Below are 7,818 nucleotides of genomic sequence, written 5' to 3'. Positions count from 1 at the left end.
AGACCGTGATAGAGTTTGAGGGCTGGGGGAGCAGAGAAGCATTTGTTTCCTAGGCATGTCCTGCTACGTGGAGAAAAATCACTCTATGCCATTACAGAGGAGGGAAAAATGGGGTCTCTCAGAAGACCCAAAACTAGGATTTCAGTGAGGAGCACTTTGTCTAGGAGTTTCTGTGCTGGAAGTCCTTGGAGAGCCTCTTAGGAGAGCACCATAGGCGCCCACTCTCGAGCCCCTGGCCCGCTTTATCTTTCCTCCTAGCACTGGCAACCCGCTCCAGCACTCTTGCCTGGAAAATCCCACGGACGGAAGAGCCTGGTAGGCTGCAATCCATGGGGCCGCGAAGAGCTGGACACGACTGAGCGACTTAACTTTCCCCTTTCACTTTCACGCACTGGAGAAGGAAATGGCGACCTACTCCAGTGTTCTTGCCTGGAGAATCCCAGGGACCGGGGAGCCTGGTGGGCTGCTGTCTATGGGGTCGCACAGAGTCGGACACGACTGAAGCGACTTAGCAGCAGCAGCAGCAGCACTTAGATATGCACCAGACACATCAGATATGTATTGCCGGACACTCCCCAGGCAGGTATTCTGCTTGGATTCCTAGCTGCACATAGTAGGCCTTCAGTGAATATGCCTTGTGGGCTGAGTGTACTGAATGCACCAGCTTTCACTGCCCCAATGCCAGGTGGGCCAGGGAGGCCAGCATCCTTCCCCACGGACAGGTGACGGGGGAGCGGACCCTGGGCTAGGAACTGGGCTGGCCCGCAGGTCGGGGGCACTCAAGGTTCGAACGGGAGCCCTGCCGCACTGGCTGTGACCTTGGGCCATCCCCGCGCCTCCCGGAGCAGGAGTTTCCGCGTCTACGCCGCCGGGAGGGCGCCGAGCGCCCCCCACCCCCGGCCCCCAGCGCCCCCCACGCGGCCGCTCGGCCGCCTGCGGCGACATGCCCAAGGTCACCCCGGGCCCCAGCCCGGACCCCCGCCCCCGCCGCCGGGTTTTGGGGTGGGGGCCGGCGCGGGGCGGTCCCGGGGCGCCGCGCGCGCTGACGCCCGGCCCCGCGATGCGGCGGGGACGGGGCGGCGTCGGCGGGCGTCCTCCTTTTGTGCGAGCGCCGGCGGCTCGGCTTCTCGAAGGTAAACGGCGTTTCCTCTTCCTCCTCGACGCGTCTCTTCCTTTTATAGTTATTTCTCGCCTGACGCTCGCCGGGGCCGCCGCTGCTGCTGCTGTGCCGGCGCGGCGGGGGCCGCTCGCAAACCTGCGGCGGTGACGTGAGACCCGCCAACCCGGAAACGGCGGCGGCGGCGCCCGAGGCTCCTGCGCGCCCGCGCCCGCGCTCCCCTCGCCGCTCGCCCGGGCCGCCAGGTACGTGCCCCGGGCTCCGCCGGCGCCGCCGCCCGGGCCGCCCGGCTGGTCCGCGCGCGCCCTGCGAGCCGACCTGCCCCCGGGGAGGGCGTGGGGAGCGGGGCGCGCGCGTGATGGCTGCGGGGAGGGAAAGGGATGCGATCCGGGCCGCGCCGGGCGTCCTGCGGTTTGGAGTAGGGGCGCCGCGAGGGTGGGGGGCTCGGCGCGGGGCGGGGACGGGGCTCCCGGAGGATGCGCCTCGGGTGGGCTGCGGAGGGCGGACGCGAGGGGCGCACGGCGCGGGGCCGCCGCCCGGGTCCACCCAGCTGCGGGGAGCGCGCGGCGGCGCCCGGAGGGAGGGGGCACCCGGGGTGACTGCTACCCGGGGGGCCCCTTCTTAGAGCCAGGTGAGGGCGCAGGGTCTGACCCCGGGCGCCTTGCACCCCCTCCCTCAGCTAACTTCCACTGGGGGCTTGAAAGGCCAGTCTTTTAGAATTGAGGAACTGGAGGGGGTGAACAAAATCTCCATTGGCTTCAAGACTTCCTCCTGGGATAACCACCCGCCGGTGTTTAAAGAGGGCTGCTTCTGTGCTCTTTATCTTTTAATCACCTTTTTTTTTTTTTTTTTTAATGGAAGTTAACGGGTGGATGCCCTTGCAGCCTACAGGGCTTTCCTGGGGCTGCGCACACACACCGTGGGTCTCGAACTTGTGTGTCCTGTGTGGCGGGGAAGTGGGGGCGGGGGCCCGGGGAGGAAAGAGGAACCGAGGACTTCCCTTACTGGAGCCCAGGGGGCCGGGCTTTGATCCTCACCCTGCCGCAGAAATGGATCTGGTGGGGGAGGGCTTGAGCGGGAAGGAGGCCCCGCCGGGGAGTGTCACGAGGACTTTGTACCTGGGTTTAATTCCTTGCTGGACCTCTTGCTAGCTGTGTGACCTTGGGCAAGTCGCTTGCCCTCTCTGAGTTTTAGGCGGCTGTTCCTAAAACGGGTTGCTCTTGAGTTGGGCCTCCAGCAAGTGAGCGTGGATTTCTTGGCCTGGCGAGGGCGCAGGGCCGGGAAGGGTCATTGTCAGTTCCCTTTCATTCTTGCATCCCCACCGCCTGAAAGGGGGGCCTGGGGCACATGGGTATCTGTGCAGTGAATAGGTGGATGGTGAATTTTGAGAAGTGAGTGAGTGGCCAGGTGTGGTTCCACGTTTTGGCCTCCTTGCCCTGTAACCGCCTCTCCACAGTCCCCAGAGAGCCACGTTTTGCCACCTGGGATATTTGTAATCCACCCCGTACCCAAGAGGGATTATCCTGTGAAAATATTGACTCCTTATGAAGAGGAGCTTAAAACTCTGACTTTGAGCCTCTCCTCTTCTGGGAAGATTGCATTTGGTGGAAATGAAAAGGAATCATCATTTTGATTGCCACTGCCAGATGACTGGCTGGGGCGGGCTGCCAGGGCTGACAGCTGGGCTGACTTCCCAGGCCTGGGGGTTCCTGTAAACGTGGTGGGTTTTCTCCTAGGTGGGGCATGCAGAAGTGGTCAGCTGGCCTGAGTTTTCTTGGCGAGGCAGGTTGTAATTTACATTATCTAGATGCTTGCTAAACTTTAGGCATGGGGAAGGGCAAAGCATGTGTGCTGAAGGAGGCTAGGTTGTTCTTATCCACAGGGCTACTTGGAAGTGGCCTTCAGATAAGGATTCAGGATGTGTTTCTGCATGTCCTTTGGGAGATTTTCAGGTAATTTTGCTTTCTTTGACAGCCATTCCTTCTCTTCTTTTCTCAGATCCCACAGGCCTGTGTGTACCTCTCTTAGGATCCTTAGCTGTGCTTTTTTTTTTTTTTTTTCTTTTTCCCAACTTCTGGAGGGCAGGAGATGAACTCGAGTGCGGCTATTATTTTAAGAGGCAAGAGCAGGCACCTCTGTGCAGTGGCCAGCTACAGTTTAAGCTCGCACAGGTTCCTTTTGAAGACGTAGAGTGGCCACAGTTACCTATGAAGTAGAGATTTTATTTTCATCTTACAACTCAGAAAAAGTATAGGACTTGGCCCGAGACCCTCAGCCAATGAGGCCACAGATTCAAGGTCATCACTCCAGTCTTCCATCCGCTGAGCTCTCCCTCTCTTTCCCGTGGACCGGGCTCCCACCTGAAGGGCCTTTGTGGTTCCCCTGGCGCCTGGCAGGCTGTCTGGCATATGCTAGTGTCCAGTATTTTTTTGTTTTTGTTTTTGACAGAATGAACAAAAGAGTGATGGTTTCTCCTTTGCTCTTTGTGGAAGTTCAGTCTGTCTCCAACTTAAGGTCAACACACTGGCCTGTAGGTGACCTTGACCTTGTTCTTTGGCCGTTCCTCCCCAGGGTGTCTTGGTTCCCCATCATGGAATCCCAGTCTCTGTTCTTACTTCAGGACCTAGAGCCTGTGACAGGAGGGACTCCTGAAGATACCACTGTCCTGTGACTTCAGCAGTCTGGGACTTGGCTGTCTCCAGCAAAACCATCTTCCAACGAGCACTGTGGAGACGGTGTTGTGTCAGTGAAAAATTCAGCTTTAAAACTGACCCACTTTAGCTAGGCGGTGGCTTGAAGCCTTAGACAGATCATGTCCTTCTTGGTACTGTCTTTTCCTCCTCTCTGCCCCATCTCATCTAGTTCACTGGCCTCCTGAACAGGATCCAGAGTCACACCTCAGTGTCCCCTCTTACTGCCCCTATGCACATCACCACGTTTCTTCCCTGCTCAGAGCCTCAGTGTTCTCATTTGTAAAATGGGATGGTTTTGCTCCTTGTAGTCGTATGCATGAAGCTCTCAGCCCAGGCCCCCAGTAAATGGCCATCGTCATTAATGATTGTTGTTATCAACAGCAGCAGTAACGATCTTTCACTAGAGGGAGCATAAGCATCTCAAAGGCCAGACCCATCTCTCTTTTTTAACTTGAATTGGAGCTTCTGGAGAGAAGGAAATTGAGGGAGAGGTGGGAGAAGGGTAGATTTTATTCTTTTTCTCCTCCTCTGGGGCGCTTAGTAAAGGCTCCTCTCTTTTATCCATCCCTGAGGGTAAAGTTCTTTTGTCCTCTCTTTCTCATAAAGTGAGCTTTCTGTGTGTTTATGACTCATTTCATATCTTCTTATAACCTTTGCATCCACTCCTTCCAGATTTCATCTGAGACTTGATCCTCCTGGATTCTCAATGGGCAAAGTTCTGTTGCATTGTGGAACTTTGGGAGTTAAGTCTTTGACAGTCTTGAAAGGGGTGATTGGCCTCACCAGGTTGAAAGGAAGATAATAACTTTGTAACCAAGGATGCATGATCTTAACTCCATTCTCTATTCTCTCTCATCCTTTTCTGCTTCAAAGGCAGTGTGGGTCTGGGTTTGAAGGCCTGAGTGTCTTGCTGTCCATCCTGGTTCTTCTGCTGCTTGCTAGTGCTGTGACCTTGGGCAGGATACTTCCTCTTTCTCTGGGCCTTCTTCATCTTTCAAATGAGGAATTATAATCGCTGCCTGGAAAGGTGGTTGTGATGATCATTGCAGAAGTGGTCTGGGGAGTCTCCCAGCTCATAGTAGGTGTTCAGTATATATTAATTACTTTCCCACCATCCCTGGGCTCTTTCTGTCTGGGCCCCGGTCCCATCGTCCTGTCCCTCTGTTAACAGGGCTTCAGTTCCCACTGGGGATCAAGTCCTTGGCTTACAGCGTCTTCCTAGATTCAAGTCTCCATGCTTTCCCAAACCACTTGTTGACTGGCCACAGTATGGTGTTTCCCCTGAATGAAGAGATCCTTGTACCAGAGCTGGTCAAGGAGAGTAAACTGAGGACTCATTGAGTTTACGTTCTGTCCCATTGATTTTTCCTCCCTCCACCCCCCACTCCTTTTCAAAGGCTTACACGTTACCTTCTGCCCCAGGGAAAGGAGACGTTGTGTTCATAAATTCATAAATAATTGAAGTCAATGAGGAGATTTGTTTAAAGAAGTGATGCTGAGAATGATTTTTTAAAAATAAATATTTAGGATAATCTGAAGCCAGTAGAGGAATCTCAGGGTTTATTAAAAATAAAACCTGAAAGCGTGTTCTGGAAGGATTCCTTTTCTTTTGAAGTTGAGTAAATGTCAAGAGTAGAAAATAAAGGAAGAACATTTTCTGAGCATGGATGCAGGGCCCTTGAGGGGCCGGTGGGCTGCTGGTCCGTTTGTGTCTGCTGTTAGATATTGGCTGCTATGCAGTCATCTGCTTTTGGGAGTTGTAGGGGGAGGGGAGCGTGGGGGTAGCCTCAGCCACAGAACTGAGGGAGGGGCTGCAGCATTTTGAAGCCGCTCAGCTTCCTTGAGACTCAGAGGGCCAGTGGGTCACACCTGGCAGGAGTCACCCTGGGGGGCTGCAGGTTTCAGATCCTCCTTGTGAGTCAGCGGCAGGCTTCTCGAAGGCTCCTAAGGTCAGTGTCCTTTGGTAACTGTGTGTGTGCTTAGTCGCTCAGTCATGTCCAACTCTTTGTGACCCTATAGATTGTGGCTGCCGGGCTTCTTTCTGTCTATGACATTTTCCAGGCAAGAATACTGGAGTGGGTTTCCATTTCCTCCTCCAGGGGACCTTCTCGACCCAGGGATGGAACCTGGATCTCCTGCATTGGCAGGCGGGTTCTTTATCCCTGGCCCTACCAGGGAAACCCTTGGTATATTTAGTGAGCTACATTTTAGGGATCCCTGCTAAGGAGAAGGCAATGGCACCCCACTCCAGTACTCTTGCCTGGAAAATCCCATGGACGGAGGAGTCTGGTAGGCTGTAGTCCATGGGCTCGCTAAGAGTCTGACTTAACTGAGCGACTTCACTTTCACTTTTCACTTTCATGCACTGGAGAAGGAAATGGCAACCCAGTCCAGTGTTCGTGCCTGGAGAATCCCAGGGATGGGGGAGCCTGATGGGCTGCCGTCTGTGGGGTCGCACAGAGTCGGACATGACTGAAGCTACTTAGCAGCAGCAGCAGCAGCTAAGGCCCACACATCTGGAGGCGTCTAGGTGGTCAAATCAAGGGCTGTGGGGAGGGGCCATGTCGGAGCTGCGGAAACCTTGCAACATGTCCGATACTGGCATGTATGAGTCTCCCAAATCCACTGAGGATTCCCTTGCAGAGTCAGAGGCTGGGACTGGCAGAGAGCCTGCATTTCTGACACTTCCCCATATGATGCTCAGTGTTGTGGACCATGCCTTGAGTAGGGAGAGCCTGGAGGTCCCTACCTCTCATTTACTTGGGACCCAACTGACACTGAGAATGCGAATTGGAATATGACCCTGGAGGCTCCTGGCAGCTGATGGCTTAGTTAGTGGAGGAAGCAGACGTGCCCCAAGTCACACGATAAGAAGATGGTGGGGACCTGAAGGGAGTGTGGAGAAGAGCCCTCCTTTTCCCACCCGGAGGTACTCTGCGGCCCAGCAGGAAGTCGGGGAGGGAAGAGAGGGAGGCAGGGTGAGTGTGGCAGCCTTCACACGTGATGCTGTTGGGAAGGACTGAGCAGGAACCGCATGCTCAGAGTTGCAGGCACCCTGTACTCTTAATTATACCGATGAGGGAACTGGGATCCGGAAGGAGAAGTGTCTTGCCCAAGAGGCAAACGCAGGACTGGAACCCAGGTCTCCTGGCTCCCAAGCATCTGCCCGTGAGTACCTTAGGGCTGCCTTAGTGCTGGGCTCTGAGGCCAAGGTGGGTGGTGGCTGGACATCTTTCCCCGGCACGAAAGATATCTCTGCTCCTGACCTTCCTTGGGCAGGGGAGCAAGCCCTTAAACCCACAGTGGAAAAGAAGACCCAACAAGGGAAAAGTTAAGGCTTTGAAGTCGCACAGCCTGTCAGAGACACGTGGCCTCCTCTCCCCTCCTCGGTCAGCATCCCCAGACCAGGATGGGGAGGAACAGTGCCACGATCCTGCAGAGGAGGTGAGGATGGGAAGAGGCTTGGGCAGCGAGAGCAGAAAAGCTCCATCCTCAGCTCACTTGCTCAAGGAGTCTACTGGGATGGGCCCTGTCTGGCCACTTGGAGTTCTCTGGAATTTAAACCCAGCGCCCACTCAGCAAATACTGTTGGACTGTGGAGCTGAGGTGCCCTGGTCCTGCTGCGCAGTAGCTGTGTGACCTTGGGCAAATCAGAGCACCTTGCTGGGCCAGAACCGCCTGGAACAGAGCTGGGCTGGTGACATCTCCTCTCTGGGTTGTTTGGAGGGCTAAACGATGATGTCTGGACAAGCTGCTAGCCTAGTGCCTTGTATCAATAGAAACACTCCAAAAAGACACCCCTTCCCTGCAAGGACGTAGTCGCAGCTGGGCCGGAACTGCTTTGTCCAGTGCTGATTTCAGGTCAGGACTGTAACCTTCTGGCGTATCCATGGGATATGGATTTGATAGGAGGGCAAGTATTTCTGTTTTGTTTAATCTTTTGGCTGTACTGTGCAGCATGTGGGATCTTATTCCCTGACCAGGGATTGAACCTTTGCCCCCTGCACT

The 7,818-nt window shown here is 55.2% G+C and overlaps 1 protein-coding gene across 1 annotated transcript in view; it reads left to right on the top strand.

The window, feature by feature from the left end:
• FAM49B (family with sequence similarity 49 member B) overlaps positions 1,317-7,818 on the top strand; it is a 143,105-nt gene continuing 136,603 nt past the window's right edge. The window contains exon 1 of the mRNA XM_018058569.1: positions 1,317-1,362. The gene's annotated coding sequence lies outside the window, so the exon portion shown is untranslated. The remainder of the gene's footprint in view (positions 1,363-7,818) is intronic.

The sequence above is a fragment of the Capra hircus genome, chromosome 14, assembly GCF_001704415.2.
Source record: "Capra hircus breed San Clemente chromosome 14, ASM170441v1, whole genome shotgun sequence".
Classification (NCBI taxonomy): domain Eukaryota; kingdom Metazoa; phylum Chordata; class Mammalia; order Artiodactyla; family Bovidae; genus Capra; species Capra hircus.
Note: the sequence above shows the minus strand (reverse complement) of the source record. Positions and strands in the feature narration are given on the sequence as shown.